Source organism: Sarcophilus harrisii, chromosome 3 (assembly GCF_902635505.1).
Source record: "Sarcophilus harrisii chromosome 3, mSarHar1.11, whole genome shotgun sequence".
NCBI classification, from domain to species: Eukaryota; Metazoa; Chordata; class Mammalia; order Dasyuromorphia; family Dasyuridae; genus Sarcophilus; species Sarcophilus harrisii.
The window spans coordinates 592,669,537-592,692,275 of NC_045428.1; the positions used below are offsets into that span (position 1 = coordinate 592,669,537).

General features: G+C 43.5%; 2 protein-coding genes and 1 pseudogene across 2 annotated transcripts in view; all 3 read right to left on the reverse strand.

Annotated features, from left to right (window-relative positions):
• The window catches only part of LOC100928027 (zinc finger protein 501-like), a 120,323-nt gene that overhangs the window by 91,942 nt on the left and 5,642 nt on the right, over positions 1 to 22,739 (reverse strand). The gene's annotated exons all lie outside the window — the stretch shown is intronic.
• LOC100928542 (zinc finger protein 260-like) overlaps positions 1 to 22,739 on the reverse strand; it is a 75,537-nt gene that overhangs the window by 13,049 nt on the left and 39,749 nt on the right. The window lies entirely within an intron of this gene.
• Positions 5,567 to 22,739, reverse strand: part of LOC100928802 — a 56,923-nt pseudogene continuing 39,750 nt past the window's right edge.

A 22,739-nucleotide genomic window follows, 5' to 3' on the forward strand; every position in this document is an offset into this window, starting at 1 on the left:
AGCTTTCCATGACATTTCACAAGCAGAATTAAGTAGCTACAGTATGCAGAGCCCAGAGTAGCAGCTATGAGCTCTTGCTCTCCAAAGGGTCCCAGCCCAGACTCACACTAGAACCCGAGGTAGAGGAATTCAATAACAAAAACACAATTTTCCCTGAAAATTACTCACCATGACCGTCTGCAATCTTGGGGTGCTCAGCTGAATTTTCCAAGACAGCTAAAAGCTCAGGTGTCTTATAGGGGTTTCAGTTTCACAACCCTGGGAAGGTCTAGGTTTCGGCTTTTCTATTGCATCAATTTATTTAAAGCCTGCTGTGTTCATAGCCCGGACACTTCCCTAAGTATTCAATTCTCAAGTACACAGGGACCTTCCTTCTCAAAATGGTGGGTCAAAGAAGCTCAGAAATGGAGCCGCAGGATGAAGGGGATGCATAATCTACAAAGATCTGCAAGGGGATTGGGACTACACATGGGAAGCAGGATCTCTTTCTCTTGGAGTTCTAGGGCAGCCTTTTAATTTCCTTAGACTTGTTTAACCATTGGAGTCATTCCTCATTAGTAACTGCAAAACACCCGGTTTCCAGAAGACTTGTATTACAATCTGCAGACCAATTTCTATTCAGTTAGTCAAGTATTAGGGATCTGGGAGATCTGGTTTCAGACTGTGCCTCTGACATTTTCTAGTACGTGACTGAGTCTTTACATCATTTCTTCATCTCTGAAATAAGGTCAATAATGTCTGTAGTCTATTATGAGATATTTGTCTTGCTTGAAGTATGGCAGCCTCATATTGGGCCCCGGGGCAGAGGGGCTGGCTCTTCGCCGTCATCCTGTCTCTGACAGAAAGGGGACCTTCCATTCTGGGCCATCGGGTACTAATTTGTTGTTGGGCTGTTTTGAGTCATGTCTGAGTTGTGGTGACCCCATTTTGGATTTTTTTTTAGCACAGATCCTGGAGAAGTCTGCCGTTTTCCTCCTCCAGCTCATTTTAAAGATAAGAAACTGAAGCAAACATGGTTAAGTGACTTGCTCAGGATCACAAAGCTAATAATTGTCTGAGGCCGAATCTTCCATGCCCAGAGCTCTAGCCACTATCCACCTGGCTGCCACCTCCCTAACAAAAGAAAGTTGCTGGAGCTTGTGGGACGAGGGACTGCGACTGACTGGAAGTCACTCCCCATACCCATTCAATGTGAAAACTGATTTCTGGCCCAGATGGCTGCCAGATGGAAGCAGACCACCTAGCTCTTATTTACCTAATGCAGCAAAACTGTCAAAATCAATGATTAAACGACTGAACAATGATTAAAATTGTACATGTTAATGAGAAACTATAGTGAAAGAGTCACTACAGAATTCCACAAATTATCAGCTCAGGAGGTGACAAGAAAAGCCCATTTCCCTACATATAAATCAAGCAGCAGCTCCCCAGGATGTCCAAACCCAACAAGGACAACTGTGGCTCCCACAGTTCTTTGTCCAGAGGCAAAAGAGGACTACCCCCAAGAAATTCCCCGGAAATGGTTTTTAAAAATCCTATCAGGGATGCGAGTAGACTGGGACATCAGGATAATCTTGCAGCATTGCTGAGAAGAGGACATGCCAGGCTCAAAGGCTCCAAGACTTTGTCCCGAAGTGACATAGGGAAGGGGAGGGTCCTATAATTCTAGGCTCCATATTTTCCATGATCCAGGGGAGCCAAATCCCAGGCATATGTAAGAGCAGGACCCCCAGGAAGCTGCTGTTGATATTAAAAATGAGCCTGCTTTTAGAAATCAGGAAAGAGCTCACAGAGTGAACAGGTCACCCGAGGCATCCAAACCCAAATCATCTCTGATCAGATGCCTTTTGTGGATCCTCAGCGGGTCACTGCCCAACTTTCGAACCAAAATCTTCGGTGGGGCCTCCTTTGGGAAGCTGTTCTAATGGTGAGGAACCTTTTCTTGCATTCATGGTAAAAATCTGCAAGACGCCTGAAAAATGGCACTTCTGGGGCTAATGACAAAAAGTTGGAAGGAAGGTTAAGGGCAAATAGGGAGAAAGGAGACACAGATCGCTAAGAGTTAAGATCTTTAATCCTCCAAGAATCATTTTAGAATTCCCAGCTTGTGAGGATTAGTCCCCAAATGCTGGGCATTTAACTACTGCTCAGGAGAAACAAAGGTCAGCAATTCTCCTCCAGAACCTCAGAAGCAAAGATCCACCTTTACATATTGAGCTGTGTGATGTTTGGTAATTCAACTCACTCCCCTGGTGCTTATTCTGCCCTCCATCATGAGGGAGGTGTTCTAGCTGATGGTTTTGTCCCCATGAGCTTTGTCAGGGGCTCTTAGAAGCCAGGGCTGGAAGCTTGGGCAGCGCCTCTCATTTGCTGTCAGCTGTTTCTCCCCCTTGCACGATGAGGGAGTCAGACTGGACACCTATAAGAGGCGCCTTTCCTTCTGTAGCAGGGGACTGTGGGATAAACAATCCCTTCTTTGTCCCACCGGGAGCACAACAGAGTCAGAAAGGACCTTGTCCTTTCACGGTCAGGGCCAATGTCACAGGGAGTTTCCACCCCATCAGCAGCTCTGTGCTCTGCCCTGGATCTTCAACATTCTTGGTGATTTTGAATTTCCTAGAGAGAGGCGGCTGGACTTTGTCACTCAGGAGAGGGCAGAAGATCAGGTCCAGAGCCCAGCTGTGGCCTGTTGAGTCTCTGACCACTGACAGGAGACTCCTCCGCTCCCCGGAGGGAGGCTGTGGTACAATGGGCAGAGTGAACATTCTCTTCCATCTCGAGAGACATGAGTTCAGAGCCCAGTCTCCTATGACTTAACATATGTGGCCTAAAGGCTCCTCGAGCTATAAAAATGAAGGTTTGGGGCAGATGACAAGGTCATCCCCAACTCTGAGTCTGTGACAACCATCAGCTGGTGGTGAAGTGCACAGGGCACAGAGCTTACAACAGGAAGGCTCATCATCATTCAGCCTGACACTAACTGTGAAACTCTGAGCAAGTCACTTTGCCATCTGCCTCAGTTTCCTCAGCTGTAAAAAGGGCTGGGGAAGGAAACAGCAAATCATGCCAGTATCTTTGCTGAGAAAACCCCAAATGGGGTCACAATGAGTTGAACATGACCGAAACACCTCAACAGCCACCACAACAAAAACCCACAAAGAGGGCTTGGGCTTGGAACGTTTCAATAACTCCGCTTTTCATCAGAATGAGGGAACAGTGCTGCTTTGGCACCAGGTAAGCCCTGGTGGATCCCCCAGATGGAAGGTTTCCAGCTTCCTTTTGTGTTTTTGCCTGTTAGATTATAAGCTCCTTGAGGTCAGGGACCTCATGTAACTTCCAAGTTCAGGGGAGGATGACTACTGCTAAATAAATCTACCACCACACAGATATCATAGATGTAAAAACCTAGTTTTATTTCACTTAAGCACAGGTTCAGGTAATAGAAAAATAACTGTACCGAGACTAGAACTTCTGCAAAGGCTTTACAGAGAAAATTACTGTCAGAGTCAGGGAAATAATTGTTTAACCTATTACAATTTTTATGGCCTTTCAATTCATAAAGGTCACTCAGGCCTACTCAAAGCATTTTCTCACACTTTTTTCAAGTAAGATTGAACAAACTATGTTAAAACAAATTAGTGAACACACAAAGTTACAGATTTAAACACCAAGTTTGCAAAATCCTATATTTATAAAACTACAGGGATACATCCTAAAGAAGTCAGTCACAATGGGTTAACTGAGAGGAAGGGATTTACATGTCACCAAGATAAGCAAAGGGTCAGGGGTCGGGAATTCTTCCAGCTAAATTGTCTTGGTAAGCTCCAACTCCCTTCCAGCTCCTATCATTCACTGAGTCAGGTTTTATCCAGGTAAAGTCAACATTAAAAGGAAAAAAGCTTTATTTGATCAAATGTTTCAGAGATAATGGCAGAATAAAAACTGAATAAAAGAAAAGGAAAAGTGTATCATCACAATGCAAACAATGCACAGAAAAGATATAGGAAGGAAAACTGGAAGGAAATCAATAGAAGGGAAGCACTACGATTAAGAGAACCTTCCTGTGTCTCCCCTGGGCCGCCTTCTTTCTCCAGGTAGACTGATGGACTTTTCTTTCTCAGGGACACCTGAATATACATAACTAAGCTGAAGCTCCACCAGATGGATTCTGGGGAGGAGAGAAGGGTAAGATGAGCCTGGACCTCTGCATGGGGAAGGATTGGGTCCAGAGTAGGGACAAGATTTAAGGAGGAAGTTAAGAGTTCTAGTATTTTTTGTGAATTTTCTCCTCTGGGGTTTGAATTAGTGTTAAGGCCTGAGTAATCACAGAGACCTCCTGAGCATCAGTTCTGCTTAGAACTGGACATTTGGAGAGATGGGAAGGTGAGACCTGGGCTGACAGGGAGTCTAGTTCTCTCCTGACTTCCTGGGAGACCCTGGGGCAGCCCTTGCCTCTCCCAGGACTTCAGTGCCCTCACCTGTATAACAAGGAAAGGCAGGAGTTTTCAGAGCTAGAAGGAACATCAGAAATAGTCCAGGCTAATCCCATGTCTTCAGGCTGTAGATGAAGAAGCTGGGTGGAAGTGACTGGCCAAGGACATACAGCTAACCACTGGCAGAGCCAGGACAGAACCAGTCTTCTGTCTCCAATCCAAGACCTTCTGCCATCCTCCACTGCCTCCCTAGGACTTGCAGTTAGCAAGAGCTTGAAGATGAGACTCTCCTGGAGTGGATGTGGGAAGATCTGCCAGTTTCAGGACCCATAAATGGCTCTGGACTTTGGGCTGGGCAGTGCTGGAGTCACCTCAACTCAACACAAGCAGACAAACTTAAGTTGCATAACCAACTAACTTGAAAAGAAAGAAAAAAAGCAAAATTTCCCCTCTGAAAAAGAAAGGAAAAGTTCTTCCAGAAATGGTGGAGCACGTGGGAGGCTTTCCATAGGGATCAGAGACCTGCTGTTGACTAGAAGTTAGCCCTTCACCCAGCTGAGGGTCTGACTGGAGGCAGACCATCCAACTTCCACATTCTAGGATTTTCTTCAGTAAAAATTCTCTGCCAAATAACAAGATAAGTTTTTGCTGAAGGGATTTCCACATCCACTACTTGTGTAACCCATCTGTATGAAAACTCTGGTGCTCAACAAGAGATGATCCGTCATTGAAGGCTTCCCCACATTCCTTACATAAAAAAGGTTTCTCTTCAGTGTGACTTGTCTGATGCTTCACAAGGTCAGAGCTTTGAGGGAAGCATTTCCCACACTCATTACATTTATAGGGTTTCTCTTCAGTGTGACTTGCCTGGTGCTTCACAAGGTCAGAGCTTTGAAGGAAGCATTTCCCACACTCATTACATTTAAAAGGCTTCTCTTCATTATGAATTATCTGATGTTTGAAAAGGTGTGAGTGCTCACTGAAGGCTTTCTCACAATGACTACATTTATATGGTTTCTCTCCAGTATGAGTCTTCTGATGCTTCGCAAGATTTGACTTCTTAGCAAAGGTTCTCTCACACTGATTACATTTATAAGGTTTCTCTTCATGAGTTCTCTGGTGACTGAAAAGAGCTGATTGTTCAGTGAAGGCTTCCCCACACTGATTACATGTATAAGACCTCTCTCCAGTATGGATCTTCTGATGTACAGTGAGATTTGATCTCTGAATAAAGCCTTTCCCACACTCATTACACGTATAAGGCTTCTCTCCAGTATGAATCTTCTGATGTACATTAAGATTAGAGCTCCGACTAAATGCTTTCCCACACTGATTACAAGCGTAAGGCTTCTCTCCAGTATGAATTCTCTGGTGACTAACAAGGACTGAATTTGTGCTGAAATCTTTCCCACATTCACTACATGTATATGGCTTCTCTCCAGTATGAGTCATCTGATGTACAAGTAGGGTTGAGCTATCAAAGAACGCTTTCCCACAGTCACTGCATGTATAAGGCTTCTCTCCAGTATGAACTCTCTGGTGTCTGAAAAGAGTTGACTTTTGAGTGTAGGCTTTACGACACTTAGTGCATTTATAAGGTTTCTCTCCAGTATGACTCTCCTTATGTACATTAAGATTTGATCTCCTAAGGAAGGCTTTCCCACATTGATTGCATTTATAAGGCTTCTCTCCAGTGTGAATTCTCTGGTGATTGAAAAAGGATGAACTCTGAGTAAAGGATTTCCCACACTGATTACATTTATAAGGCTTCTCTCCAGTATGAATCTTCTCATGTACCTTAAGGTTTGAGCTCTGAACAAAGGCTTTCCCACACACATTACATTTATAAGGCTTCTCTTCATTATGAATTTTCTGATGGTTGAAAAGGGTTGATCTTTGAGTGAAGACTTTCCCACATTGATCACATTTATGAGGCTTCTCTCCAGTATGAATCTTCTTATGCACACTAAGATTTGAGCTCTGACTGAAAGCTTTCCCACACTCTTTACATTTATATGGTTTCTCTCCAGTATGAATTCTTTGATGATTAACAAGGACTGATTTCTTACTGAAAGCTCTTCCACACTCATCACATGTATATGGCTTCTCTCCAGTATGAATCATCTGATGACTAATAAGGGTTGAGCTCTCAAAGAAGGCTTTCCCACATGTATCACATTTAAAAGGTTTCTCTTCAGTATGAATTTTGTGATGCTTGAAAAGGGTTGATTTCTGAGCAAAGGCTTTCCCGCATTTTGTACATCCATAAGGTTTGTCTCCTGTATGGTTCTTCTGATGTAAATTAAGATTTGATCTCCTAAAGAAAGCTTTCCCACACTTGTCACATCTATAAGGCTTCTCTCCAGTATGAATTCTCTGGTGATTGAGAAGAGATGAACTTAGGGTGAACGCTTTCTCACACTGATTACATTTATAAGGCTTCTCTCCAGTATGAATCTTCTGATGTACCTTCAGATTTGACCTTCGACTAAAGGCTTTCCCACATTCGTTACATTTATAAGGCTTCTCTCCAGTGTGAATTCTCTGGTGTTTGAAAAGGGTTGAGCTCTGACCAAAGACTTTCTCACACTTATTACATTTATAAGGTTTTTCTCCATCATGAATCTTTTGGTGTACCTTAAAGTTTGACATCTGACTGAAAGCTTTCCCACATTCATTACATGTGTAAGGCTTCTCTCCAGTATGAGTCATCTGATGTACAATAAGGGCAGAACTCTCAATGAAGGCTTTCCCACACTCATCACATTTGTAAGGCTTCTCTCCTGTGTGAATTCTCTGGTGTTTGATGAGGATCGAGTTTTGAGTGAAGGCTTTCCCACACTCCTTACATTTATAAGGCTTCTCTCCAGTGTGAATTCTCTGATGATTAATAAGGGTTGAGTTTTTATTGAAGACTTTCCCACATTCCTTACATGTATAAGGCTTGTCTCCAGTATGAATCCTCTGATGCTGAATAAACCTTGAGTTGTGAGTAAATGTTAGGCCACATTCATTACATTTGTAAGCCTTCTCACTGGCATGATTCTTTTGATTTTCAGAAAGGTGTGACGATTCAGTACCAGCTTTCTCATGTTCCTTATGTTCATTTATTTTGTCTCCATTTTGAATCTTCTGGTGTTTGGTCATTTTTCTCACCTTCCTCTCCTTCTTCATCTCTTAACTACCTGGCTCTTACTCACTCCACAGCATTCAGAAGTAAAATAGTAATGATCAGCACGGCTTCCAGTTTTCTTTCACAATTTTCACTCTATATAATGATTCTTCTTCTGGAATGTTCTCTTTCGATGATTCCTCTGTGCTCTTTATCCTAGGCTCCAAATCTGAAAAAGAATAATATATGTACAAATGTTCCCATTTCTCTAAGCTTTGAGAAAGGAAACTCTGGATAAAATAACATAATTGAAAGTAGTTCACAGAAAAAGATAGCCCACCGTGGAACAATTTTTAAAATCTTTTAAATTTCTCTCAGAATAATAAGATATAAGAGGATTTCTAGTCTAATAATCTTTTCCAGACTCTTCCCTATTTGAAAATATGTAGAAATAAAGATAGGCATTTCTCAAAATATGTTAAGACTGAAATAACAAAAGGTTATCTTTTATATCTTTAAAAATCTTTATATTCCTCATCCCCTTATTAGGTTGTGCTGAGACCAATGCAGAAGCAAATCTCAAGTCTCTATTCATAAGGGAATTTAATCAGAGGGAAGAGGTCATCTCGGATCTGGAGGAAGTCCAGAACAATCATAAGGGAACTGGTACCTCCACATGTAGGCCCAGCTCACAACTGTCAGGATTCCTTCTAAATCTTGTCCCCAGGTTGTCTTCTCATAGTAGCTATGAACCTCCCTTCCCACGTCTCAGTGAATTCCGATTTGAGGAAGTATCTGTGATCATGATTCCCGTTTACTCTGTCACTTTGCTTCCCTCTGGTTACTCCTTTACTCTACATTACAGCCCCCTTTTCACATGCAGACATTCTTGGTAAGAATGTAAGCTTCTTGAAGGCAAGGAAAGCATTCTTTTTGCTTATGTTTGTAAAGCGCACCGTATTTGTGGTCCCAGTGTCTGGCAATTAATCATCCATCTAATAATTTGTGCATCTATCAACAAAAGGAGAGAGCGTAATAACTACTGTTTTGGCCTGTTTACTCAAAAGTGTATTTAAAATGGCTTTCCCTGCCCCAAAATTACTATAAATGTCACCATAGGCACTCCTGGGTCAAGGGACACCTCTGAGAGTATGGGGGTAGAATGGGGTTGATCACCCCAGTTTGGATAGTTTTCTGTCAGCCAGAGGTTGCTCTGACATAGAATGATACTGGATTTAAAAACTGTTTCTGTCACGGCACCCTTGTGTCCAAAATACAGTTTTCCTCTGACCCCCCTCTGTCACTAATATCTGAAACCTTTATGGGACTTTTTTTGTTTTGCCAAATGTTTTTCTTCATCTGACATGACAACAAAGTGGGATCAGGAAAGACATCTCTAATTTACAAGATTCAGAGTTCCAGGGAATTACCCAGGATCACAAAGTGAGTCAACCATATAAAGCATTTTTGGGCACTTCATATACAAAGAGGTTTTTCTCCTTAGGACGCCAGGATAGGGTGGTCATTGTTACCCATCCCATTTTCCATGGAACACCTATCTGAGTTGGTTTTCTTTCCCAATCTATACCACCTACCCCAGTGGATTCATTTCTGGACCTTAGGGTGCCAAAGAGATAGAAATATAGAGGGAGAGGCCCAGGAGAAATATAGCACATGCTTATCAAAATCCTTCTTATCCCAAGGCATCTCATGGCATTGGCTCTTCCTGAACACACATCCCAGTATTTTGGGTGCCCGAGGACAGAGCAGGATACTGGCTCTGCAATGGGCCATTTTTTTTTCAGTGGGCAGGTTATGCACTGGGGTACCCCTGAAGGTAATGTAGAGAGAAGAAGAGGAAAACCCAGGACAGGATCCCGAGAGACACACCTATTACACACTCATGACATGGATGATAATTCAGTAAAAAAGAGGACAGGAAAGGGAAGAACAGAACAAGCATTGAGTAAGCACCTGCTGGATGCCAGCACTGTGCTAACTAAGCACATTGATTGAGAAGATCTTCCCACAATCTAGGTTCCCCATTTATAGGTAAGGACCTGAAGCTCAAAGAGGTTGGATTTAACTTGTAGAGGATCCCACAATTGAGAAGAGTCTAAGACTGGGTTTGAATTCAGGTTTTATTCCCTCCAGGGTCAGGTCACCCAGCTGATGCCCCGGAAGAATGATGAGCCAGACTGGAGGGGAAGCAAGAGAAAATGGTGTCACAGGAAGTCCGGGACTGAAGTCCATCACCACAAATGCTTCCGAGAGGTCAAGAACGAGGTCTAAGAAAAATCTCATTAGTGCTACTGCCAATAAAAGATTGCTGAAGAGTGAAGAGAGATCAACAAGAGGGCACACAGAGGGCCAGAAAGCCCTCACAGAAATGGGATGGGGAAGGGGCTCGGGTCCCTCAGGTGGCATTTCTGGGGCAACAGCGGCTGTGACTTCCCATTGCCCTGGCTCTGAATGATTCTTCTGGGCCGGGGGGAGGGAGAGGAAAGGTCCAGCCCTTCTGGACCAGGATCAACTTTAGGAAGGTTTTCTTGGAACAACTCTGTTTGCCCCTTTGCAAGGATTGCTCTGGTTCTGCAGCTAAAGTCACCAGACAGAAACCTTTCCGCAGGTGACAGCCCTTCCCCTAATGAAGGCAGCCCTTCTTTCCCTTGAGCCCTCAAAGGTTCACAGGAGGAGTCAAGGCTGCCCAGCATCCTGGCTGCTCTTTTGGGTACCCTAGCTCATCGCTGCCCTTACAGGCACAAAGCCCAGAACTGAACATAGTACCCAGATGAGTTCTGACGGGGGCAGAGGGCACGGGCTGGTTCTCTTTCCTAGGCCTGGAAGTTGCATTTTGGTCTCTTTTTCTCATACTGTGGATTCTACACAGCTTGGGCTCCACATAGGATGAGGAATTCCACCCCATTCCCTATTATGTGCTAACCCTTTGGATCCTGAATGTCTTCCAGTATGTTACCCTTGCTCCCAACTTTGTCATCTGCAAGTTCAGGGAGCAGACCATGTATGCCTTTATCCAAGTCACCATGAGAAATGTCACAGAACACACCACACACCCACACAGGGCGGGTGACTGAAACATGCTTTAAGTGCAAAAGGGAACAGAAAGAAATGCAGAAAGAAACACACAGAACACATTGAGCCATTTTTTAGATACAAAAATAAACACAAACCCAGAGACAAAGAAGCCATAGATAATTAAGCATTATTTTAGGTATAGAAGGAAGCAAAAGTTAAGTCCAGGTAGATGTACAGTCATCAGAACTAAGGCATGTTGTAGGTGTAGAAAGGAACCGAAGTAAGTCCAGATAGACACAATGATGTAGAAACTGGCATTCTTTTACTACAGAAGAGAAGAGAAATAAGTCCAAAGAAACAGCCACAAAATAGAGCATTTTTACAGAGGTATATCCAGACAGAAACACAGCCTGGAACTGAAGCATCTTAGGTACAGAATTGAGTTCAGATGGACTATTCTGAAAGATACACAATGACTTCCTCATTTGGGGGTTGGAGGCGTTGAAAGGAAAACTTTAGTATCTTCTCCTGCTTCTCCAATGTCTCAGTTTTGAGGATGATCCCTAGAAAATGAATCTGGACAAGATGTGGGAACTTATAAAAGGTCTATAGAAAGGCCTGGAAGGGATGGGAAAAGGAAGCAGAGAGAGAATCTGTTGGAATCTTTACAAAGTGTTAAGACATTGGAGTTGATTTGATCTTAGAAGAAGATATTTTGGGCCAGGACTTGAAACTAGGTACTAAGTGGAACTGATTGAATAATGGTTGTGTTCACACCTTTAGAGAGCTCATAAGTATCTAAGTACTCAATGGAGTTCACACATGTAGGGCTTAGTCTGAATTCACACCTCTCTCAGGACCAGAGAGCACTCTGGGAGATAACCCAGAATCCCTCTCCCTCCAGAAGGCGGAGTTAACCTTTGGGAGATCACATAAATAGAGGGAGCTCTTGGAGCTTGGGACAGACTGGAGATTGAGCATCCACGAGTCGGAGCTGGCTGGAGGCTGAAGAAACCAGAGGCAGAATCCAAGGACAAAGCTGCAAGATCTCTTGGAGCCAGGCAGAGAGATAGGCCTAACTAACCAGGCTAATTCGGAAGGAGAAATAAACGTTTGCATTTTTACCAGCTGGCTGCGATTTTTGGAGTAATTATTTATTTCAACTGAGACTAAGGCTGCCTCCAAGAAAACCTCCACAAGAGTCCTCTAAAAAGGGGGCCCAGGAGAAGCCCGGAGGTCAATTTCCAGTGAGAACAGGTCGAGTTCATGTTCCCCTGTCAGATGGGGCTCTGGAGCCTCCCTCTTTCATTCAGTCTGTGCTCCAAGCCTTCGGGGGTCCAAATTCTCTCAACCAATGTCACAAGTAAGATGAAGTACTGAATCATAGCATCTGCTGTGTGCAAAGTCCAGAGCCCCAGATGTCAGCTTAGGGAGGATCCTGGTCTCAGTTGGTTCCCATCCCAACCTCAAACTAGAATTCAATGCAGAGGAATCAATAATAAGGATAAAATTGTTCCCTAAAACTATTCACCATCAATGGCTGGTCTTTACAGTTTAGTGTCTTTACAGCTAGTGTTTCTGATAAAGACTTCATTTCTAAAATATGTAGAGAATTGACTCAAATTTATAAGACAAGGCATTCTCTAACTGATAAATGGGCAAAAGATATGAACAATTTTCCAATGATAAAATTAAAGCTATTTCTAGTCATATGAAGAAAGGCCCTAAATCACTACTGAATAGAGAAATGCAAGTTAAGACAACTCTGAAGTACCACTTCACACCTTTCAGATTGGCTAAGATGACAGGAAAAGCTAATGATAAATGTTGTACATGTGGATGTGGGAAAACTGGGACACTAATACATAGTTGGTGGAGTTGTGAACTGATCCAACCATTCTGAAGAACAATTTGGAGCTATGCCCAAAGGACCATCAAACTGTGTCTGTCTCCCAAAGAAATCATAAAAGAGGGGAAAGGATCCACATGCACAAAAATGTTTGTAGCTGTCTTTTTTGTAGTGGCAAGGAACTGGAAATTGAGTGTATGGAAATTGGGAATGGCCAAATAAGTTGTGGCATGTGAATGTAATAGAATATTATTGTTCTATAAGAAATGATGAGCAGGCTGATTTCAGAAAAGCTTGGATAGATTTACATGAATGATGCTAAGTGAAGTGAGCAGAACCAGGAGAACACTGTACACAGTAATAGCAAGATGATGTGATGAGTAAGTATAATGGACATGGCTCTTTTCAACAATGAGGTGATTCAAGGCAATTCCAATAGATTTGTGATGGAAAGAATCATTCACATTCAGAGAGAGAACTATGGAGACTGAGTGTATTTCAAAGCATAGTATTTTCACCCCTTTGTTGTTGTTGTTTATTTACTTTGTTTTTTTTCCTTTCTCATTTTTTTCCTTTTTGATCTGATTTTTTTTTTGCGCCTGATGAATATAGAAATATGTTTAGAAGAATTGCACATGTTAACCTATACTGGATTGCTTGCTGTAGGGGGTAAGAAGTAGAGGAGAAAGAAAAATTTGCAACACATAGCTTTGCAAAGGTACATGCTGAAAATTATCTTTACATACATATATATATATATATATATATATATATATATATATATATGCAGAAAAATAAAAGACTATTAAAATAGCATTTCAGTGAAAAACTCCATCATCAATTCCTCACTGGCTTCCTTTATGTCCCAACTAAAATCGCATCTTCTATAGGAAGCCTTTCTTAAATCCTCTTAATTCTCATGACTCCCTTTTTTAATTATTACTGAAAAATTATACTAGTTAATAGTATAAACTAGACAAACAAATTAAAATGATAGAAAAAGAAAACAAAAAGGGGATGCAGGAAAACATTAATGAACTGTTGAAGGTGTACATGTGGAAAGTGTTTTGTAGTTGTGTTCATATAGTTCCTGACTTTCCCTTAGCAGATTAGTTACTTTGAATGGAATTTCTTTTTATATCTCTTGCTGCTGGACTTTGTTGGTAATATATAAAAATGATGATGATTTATGTGGATTAATTTTATATCCTGCAACTTTGCTAAAGTTGAGAATTGTTTCTAGTAGTTCTTTAGTTGATTCTTAGGGTTTTCTAAGACTATCATCATATCATCTGCAAAGAATGATAATTTGGTTTCCTCATTCTGGTTCCTTTATTCTATTTCTATTCTAATTCAATTCTATTTTAATTTCTTTAATCTATTTTTCTTTTCTTATTGCCAAAGCTAAACATTTCTAATACAATATTGAATAGTAATGGTGATAGTGGGCAACCTTATTTCATTCCTGATCTTACTGGGAATGGTTCTAGTTTGTCCCCATTACATATGATTTTTGCTGATGGTTTTAAATAGATACCTGATTATTTTAAAGAAAAGTCAAAGACTTGTCCAAAGACAAAGAAAATTATAGACCAATTTCCTTAATGAATATTGATGCAAACATCTTAAATAAAATATTAGCAAAGAAATTACAAAAGTCATTCCCAGAATAATACATCATGATTTATGCCAGGAATACAGGACTTTTGGACTTTGTCTGTTTTCATCCTATCTGGTTTAGGTATCAGTACCATATCTGTGTCATAAAAAGAATTTGGTAGGAGTTTAAAGCTGTACATGAATAGGCAGTTTTCAGAAAAAGAAATCAAAGCTATTTATAGTCATGTGAAAAAATGTTCTAAATCATTATTGACTAGAGAAATACAAGCTAAAACAACTCTAAGGTATCATCTCACAACTATTAGATTGGCTGAGATGACAGGAAATGTTAGGTGTTGGAGAGAACATGGGTAAATTGGAACACTATTGCATTGTTGATGGAGTTGTGAACTGATCTAGTCATTCTGGAGAGCAATTTGAACTATGCTCCAAGGATTATAAAACCATACATACTTTCTGACCAAGTAATTTTACTACTAGGTCTGTATCCCAAAGTGATTATTTTTTTTAAAAATGAAAAGGACCTGTATATAAGTATAAAAATACTTTTAGTGGTGGGAAACCTTTCTTCCACGGGCAGAGAAGAGGACTTTAAACACAGAAGGAAAGTCACAGCTACTTGTTGAATTGACATAGTGCCTAAGCTTGAGTACCGTGGAGAAAGAGACCAAAACAACACAGATCTCCCTCACCCCAGCTTGGGGCCAGAGCAACTTCTTACAGAAAGCTCAGAGGCAGCGGCTTAATTAGACTCTTGGGGGCATTAAAAGTTTGAGGTTTCCCAGGTCCCCGTGGGCTAAGTTGGTCACAAGAGACATTTAGGGGAGGCTGGGGCCTGGAGAGGGGAGATGCAGGATGTCCTCCCTGGTCCTCCTGACTGAGGATGGAGCCTCAAGAACTCGAAACGTAGCTCGGGCTTAGAAGCATTCTGCTCCAGAGCCCACAGCCCTTCACCAAGGCGAGAGTAAGTCCTCCCTCTTCTCTGCATCTCAGTCTCCTCCTGGCGCCCAGGACATTTCACTGTCCATAAATCTGGCTCCCTTCTGCTCTGTCCCTCCACATCCCTTCTCTTATCTGAGGAAAACGGCTCTGGGCCCTCATGGAGCCCCATGTCACCCATGTGCAGTACAGACCATCTGTCCCTGGCAGTGGCAGCCACATGGGGCATCAGGTCATGTGGGCTCCCCTAGAGGAACTGGGCTTGAGGCAGCAGTGACAGAGCTGGACCAGAGCTTTGGCTCCTCAGCCTCCTTATTTTTCGGAGGGGAAGCTAAAGCAAATGTGGGGGGAAGCTCTTCCCAACGGTCCCAGAGGGGATGGGCCAGGGCCAGGGTTTGATCTCATGGCTTCTTAGAACCAGCTCATCCCCAGACCTCTGAGCTGAGCAGCTGGGATAGACATCTGGAATGGGGGCAACATGGCGGCATGCGGCTAGACAAGAGGCTGGGCCTGGGGTCAGGCCCACACGGACATACAAAACCATGGACACACACACCTGTCCCCCTTCCACTCTTTAGATGCTTCCTCATTGAGACTATTTAGAGTCTATAGACTGAAGCCATATTTGATGGTTTTCAACACCATGTCCTGGATTTCTCTGGTTACTATTTCTTGTTGCATTATCTCATCTCTACTTCCCTTTTTCAAAACTCACAAAACAGGGGCATTCAAACTTTCCTGTTCATGTCTTTCAGATATGAAATCTAGGCATGAACTCAAACAACACCAAGTAAGAAAACACCAGAAAAGTCAAACCATTGAGTGATTCACCTATTAGGCTTTTGAAGAATGTCAGCAAAATAAAAGCCAGACAGCCCTGTTTGTAGTGGCCAGAAACCGGAAAATGAATGGATGCCCATCAATTGGCGAATGGCTGAATAAATTGTGGTATATGAATATTATGAAATATTACTGTTCGGCAAGAAATGACCAGCAGGATGAATACAGAGAGGCTTGGAGAGACTTACATGAACTGATGCTGAGTGAAATGAGCAGAACCAGGAGATCATTATATACTTCAACAATGATACTGTATGAGGATGTATTCTGATGGAAGTGGATTTCTTCGACAAAGAGAAGATCTAATTCAGTTTCAATTGATCAGTGATGGACAGAAGCAGTTACACCCAAAGAAAGAACACTGGGAAATGAGTGTAAACTTTGCATTTTTGTTTTTCTTTGCGGGTTATTTTTAACCTTCTGAATCCAATTCTCCCTGTGCAACAAGAGAACTGTTCGGTTCTGCACACAGATATTGTATCTAGGATACACTGTGACATGTATAGGACTGCTTGCCATCTGGGGGAGGGGATGAAGGGAGGGAGGGGAAAAGTTGGAACAGAAGTGAGTACAAGGGATAATGTTGAAAAAAATCACCCAGGCATGGGCTCTGTCAATAAAAAGTTATAATTATTAAAAAAAAATATGCTAACATTGTTAATAAAATGATTAAGTAGCCAGAAAAAAATAAAAGCCAGAAAAATATTCAGAAAATAAAACAGGAAAGTGATAGGAAAAGAAGGAGTAAACACCAGAAGATCCAAACTAAAGACAAAAATCATAAGCATGACAAACATGGGGAAGTCTTGAAGTCACAAAATCCACAAATGTGAAACTTTCTCAGTGTGGGGAACTCTTCATTAGGAGCTGAGCCGTACAAGAGAGAAACTTTATCATGCAGTGACTGTAACAGAGTTCTCTTGAGCTTTGCCAAGCACCAGAGGAACCCAACAGGAAAGAACCTTATAAATGCAACGAATGTGGGGAAAACCTTCCTCCAGAGCTCAAATCTTCTCATACACCAGTCGTACCAGAGACAAGTTTCACCTATGCTTTCTGAACGTGGGAGGCTTTTTACAGCTGTTCAAGCTTCGTCAACATCAGATGTTGTGGCTGGAAATAAGCTTTTTCAATGTAATGAGAATATGAGACTCAACACAGGCTGATTCTTACTGGGGAATATGGGAAAGCCTTCAATCGAAACTCCGTGCTGATCTGCCATGAGGGGATACATGCAGGAAAGAAGCTGAGAAAGAATTCTCTGGAAAGGACAGCCTGAAACTCCATCACATGGGTCCCGTTAATAAGGATATACGAACGTGATGAACTTCCAGTAGCCTCGCTCCCAATTTAAGCTTTATTTTATATTAGAAGACTCAAACTGGAAATGAACCTTGTCAATCACTCAAAGAGTCAGCTCTTTAAAGCACTTCATACAATTCATACCGGAGAATAGCCTTATAAATGTAAGGAAGAAAGCTCTCATGTGTCAGTTCAAAACTTATAAACATCAGAAATAGAAGAATGACTGAAGCAATGATTAAGAGTTTACTCTGGACAAAGCATGGGGTTGTGTTAAGCATCTGAATAATAAAAGAAGTTTTTAATCAAGGATTTTATTTTGTTTATTTGTTTATTTTGCTGAGGCAACTGGGGTTAAATGACTTGCCTTAAGTCACACAGCCAGGAAAGGTTGTGTCTGAGGGCAGATTTGAACTCAGCTCCTCTGACTTTAGGAATAGTGCTCTCTCCACTGTGCCACCTGGCAGCCCCAGATTTTGTGCTTCTAATTGATGAGGAGGCCCAACACAAAAGAGGTCAGCTGCAGGGAGGCTAGAAAGATCCAGAAATTTTAAGGTTCCAAATACAGAACAATGGTAACCCTAAGAAGCTGGTTGTTTGCCCCAAAGGATCTACCCGCCCATCACCATGAGGAATGAGGAAGTGTTCTGAGTGTCAGAGAAGTCAGTCTGGGCTTTCTCCTGGGGATGACGGGGCTGCAGGCTCTTGCCAAGTAGGGGAGAGTGGAGGAGAAATTGGCAGAAAAATTGGAGGAAATCTGGGGGAGCACAACTGGGTCCTAGTGGGAACCAACTATCACTGGGTTCTCCTGGTACCTCCGGATGGAGTCTGGGCCTCTCTGCCAACAGAAGGACAGAGTCAGCAGAAGTATGGGAGGGTACGTACTGGGGAAAACCCACAGGAACATAACAAGATCTGAGCTCTGTGTCACACACATACACACACACACTCACACATTCACACACATTCACACACAATCACACACACAATCACACACACACACTCACACACACATTCACACACACACATAAAAGGGAGAGAAAAACTGAACACTTCTAGCACCCTCCAGCTATATAAGTACGCATTAAACATTTTTCCTCTCTTAGAAGCCTGATGTTTTTATTCTTGTCCTGTACAAGTCTTTACAGTTACTGATATAATTAAGCAACCCAATTTGCTTTCTGATGCTTTCTTACTGTTATCTAATGAAAGTGAAATCTAACTTCATAGGTTCAATGGCTCCAAAATGTCTTCTTCTGCTTGTAACTTTATAACTCCATTTCCCTTATGTCTAATGACCCCTAATCCAATTCCTCAGCCCCAGAATGACTTCCAAACAAGAAAGGCCTCCTAAAGGAGGTGACTTCTGAACTGTCTTTAATGGAACAAGAGATATGAAGAGCTGGGTGATCAAAAGAGAAGAGGAAGGAAGAGGGAGAGAGAGAGAAAGAAGGAGAGAGAGGAGGAGGAGGAGGAGGAGGAGAGAGGCCAGAAAAGGTCCTGTCATGGATGGGGAACAGAAAGCGAGAACACAGAGTATGAGAAAGAAAGTCATGGAAATTCAGTCTGTTGGGGGAGGAGAGGGGGGGTAGAATCTGAAGGATCCTGATGCCAAATCCAACAGTGACTTTGTTTATTAATTCTTGAGAAGGAAAGTGTTTGAGGAATGTCAGTTGGGGGCCGTACAGAAGAGAAACTTGCTAAGGGAGACCATGGCCGGGGAGCCCAGTAGGAGGCTCACTGCTCCAGGTGAGAGGAGAGCTTTAAAGAGGGTGGAGGGAAAGCAGACAAAGCCTCCCAGCAGTGGGAGTCAGGGCACAGACGGTTGCAGTGAAAGAGAGCCAAGCCCCCTCCTCCTCTCTGCAAATGGGGATCCCTGAGAGGACCACTTGGCCTGTGACCACCTCGGGGGCACTGAGAGCTGATTTCTGATAAAGCAGACAGAGCTCAGCTGGCAGATTTCTCTCTCCTTCTGTCCAAGTCAAAGGGAATCTGTCCTGCATTCACTCTGCCACGCACCAGCCTTGTGATGGGGGCACAGACAGGATGCTCGCTGACACGCAGGCGCCCCCAAGGGCCAGGGAAGCTTCTTTTCGGCCCGGCTTTGGCCAGCTTCTCCCCACCAGTCCTCTGCTTCTCCTGCTTAGTCAGTGCTATGAATTCAATTCTGCCGTGCACTAGGCCTGGCCCACCGGAGAGAGCCTGGGACTGGGGGTCAGAAAGTCAGGTAAAGGCCACCAGCCTGACAGCTCAACCCCTGCGGCACTCCCCACCCCCTCCCTGGGCACTGATGAGGGGCGAAGTGGGGCAAAGTCCTTCCCAGATCTCAACAGTGACCTTATTCTACTCTGTGGCTTTGGCAGCTGATTCCCCCTCTCTCAGGGCATTGCATCATTTCCCTGAAGGGGAAATGGTTCCAACAGCACAAGCTCCACAGCCCCTTCCAAGCCTGACAACCGGCTCCTGACCCATCAAAGCGGAGGTCGAACACCTCTCGCATCTCTGGTTCTCGCGTTTCCCACGCCAAGATCCCAACGGGACGCCACCACTTGCACGGGAAGAACGGCATCTCCCCCTGTTCTCAGACTTCGAAGATGGCAGCTGGGAGGGGGAGCAAGGACTCATGGCTCCTACCTGTGGACTGCTGCCACATTTAATCCTCATCACAAGCGAGGAGCCTGTGAATTATACTCACCTTTTCTGTACAAAGAAAATTAAAAGCCCCACAGGCCCTTCATCACTGAACATAGGCAGATGAAAAACCAAACAAAAGGCAACTGGCGAAGGTGAAAGCCTCTGCCGTGTGTCTTTTGTCCCCAAGGACGACCGTGCCGTCAGGAAGGCGATCCTGGGCCATGCAAGTGAGCTGGATTTCAGGGAGGGGCTGGGCAAAGCTCCTGCCTTACTTTCTCCTCCTGAGCCATCTGGGTCCAGGGGCCAGATACAGACCAGGATGGAGGCAGTGGGATTGCAAAGCTCCAGGTGTGTGTCAGGCATTCAAGCTCTTCCTCTGGAAAACAGGGTCTGGAGTTGCGAGGTGGCAGGACAGGTAGAACAGTGATGGCTCGTGGTCAGAGAAGGGATCTCGAGAATGGCTCGTGGTCGGAGAAGGGACCTCGAGAACACTGAGCAGGTACATCGTGGCTCAATGCCGGACCCATCTGTGGCTGTGGGTGGGGTGGGGGCAAAGGTCGCGGGGAACGAGCAGACAGAGGCACTCTGACAGTGCATGAAGGAATGGCTGCCTTAAGGCCAAGGCCCCCCGGGAGGAGGCAGGAACTGAGGAGCAGAGAAAGCTTCACAGAAGAGTCTAGTGTAAGTCACGAGACTGAATGGGCAGCAGCAACGGACAGAGGGAACCTCAAAGGAGGAGAGGATGCTGGGGGATGGTGGGGAGGCGGGAGTGTCCCAACGTCCCCTCATCAGCCACTGAGCGAGGGGAAGGAGACGCCAAAGGCTGCGCAGGGAGCCGGCTCCATCAGGAAAGAGGCCAAGAGGTGGCAGGGCTGGGAACAGAAACGAGCACGTGTTGCCCATGGGGAGGTCACCCAGGAACACAGCGAAAAGCAGAGCTTTCGGACAGGAAACAGCAGGGGGGAGGGGAAATTGAGGGTAATGTGAATAAGGAATCTAATAGTGAGAAGAAAACCAGGCCTGAATGGCAGTCAGAGGTTCCAACTCACAGAACGGGGAGGGTGAGAGCAGAAAGGAAGTTGGACCAGCCCAAGGCACTTCACTGGGCTCAGGGGATGGCGCTCCCTCAGGTCCTGAGCAAGGTCAAACGAGAAGATAGAGGCTGAAGAGAGGAAGCTAAAGGGCCTCGGTTACTCTCCTTCCTCCAGAATGGGAAAAAAGGAGACCTGATGGCTCTCTCCTGGAAGGAAGGAGTCTGCTGAAGGCCAGAAGGATGCTATGGTCTCTCTTCTCTTCCCCAGGGAGAAGAGCCCTGAGGGATTCATCTGTACTGGGATCTAACCAGAGGCTAGACAGGGAGCTCTGTGAAGGAACATGAAATGATCAAATCATTGAGTGTATGAAGGTAAGAATCAGGCAAGCTGACCGATGGCTCAGGCCTCCAATAGTCTGTAGGTGCCCTTTCCGAGGCCTTTTAAAAGTTGCGTTTAATTTCTGAACGGTGATCAATTAGCTAAACTAATGATGAGAGACGACTGTCTACTGAAACTTTTGATTTCCTAACACCATTAGCAAGTGTCTATCACATATTTATCGGATCTGAGGGACACTCGGCCTAAGTGGGCAATCACTAGCTGTATTCCAGATTTGGGACACACACACACACACACACACACACACACACACAAATGTGCCCCCAGCAGGAGGGGTTTGTGAAAGAATCAACCTAAAAGGAAGGTCAGGCTTGATTATAAGCAGATGCAATGGGAGTTCCAGGAGGATACAGGAAGGACTGTCATGAGATAGGCCCAAACCAACAACAGTCAGAAAGGCACTAATCACAGCACTTGCATATGTTTGGGGAAAAAAAAAGAAAGAAGGAAGGGAAAAAAAAAAGAATTCTGAGGGTGTCTTAAGGAGATCTGGAAAAACAGACCACATTTATCAGGGACTGGTACAACAGTGGGCAACAGGTTCCTACAGGACATAATTCGTGGTTAGGGTTAGGGGTGTGTTCTACAATACTCTGACTCCTTCAGTAATGTTTTGTCCTACAGCCTCTGAGTCACCCAAAGGTGATTCATCTACCAGTCAACCTAACACTTCCAGGACTGTTGTGAGATCAAATGAGATAATAATTGTAAAACACTTAGCCCAGCCCTGTCATAAAAGTAAGCACTACGTAAATGTCAGTTATTAATATTATTTCTCCAGGATGATATTTAATTGGCTTAATGCAATTCTAATAATTGTTTTCCAATCAATAGCTTCTATGTCCTCCAGTGGTTTCTTAGCTTGGGTCAAAAGCAATCCATTAAAATTTTTCTACCATCTCCATCATATAAAATGTACATAATTACCATGCTCAAGTCATGTCTGACTCTTGGTTTTATCTAATGGAATGATTTGCCATTTCTTTCTCTACTTCATTTGACAGATGAGGAAACTGAGGCAAATAGGATGAAGTGACTTGCCCAGGGTCACATAGCTAATAAATGTCAGAGACCAAATTTGAATCTTGTCTTCCTGAATCCAGGCCTGGTTCACTATTCACTATCTCATACTCCAAGGGGAAAGAATCTAGTTCCTCCCCAAGTCAAATAATTGGACTATTCTTGTGTTTCCTTTTTATCCTTTGCAGGTTTTAAGATCAAGATCTTCTTTATAAGTAGTCAGGGAACTGATACTCCTTCCTCCAAAGTTCACATCATTCCTTGCAACTGAAGCAATGATTCTCTTTCCTTAATTCTCTTGTTTTTCTGCCTACTCTCTTGTTTAAGTCTTCCAATAATTCTATCAGGAACCTCTTCTTTCTCCTGCTTGTTCTGACCCAATCTAAGCAATGATGAATAGGGTAAGTACCAGTGTCTATTTGATCTAGAACTCTATAAACATATACCTAAGGCAAACTACAGAAGGCAAATTATGTTACCTACTGTGTGATGGAACACTATTCTTGACTTCCTTTGACTCT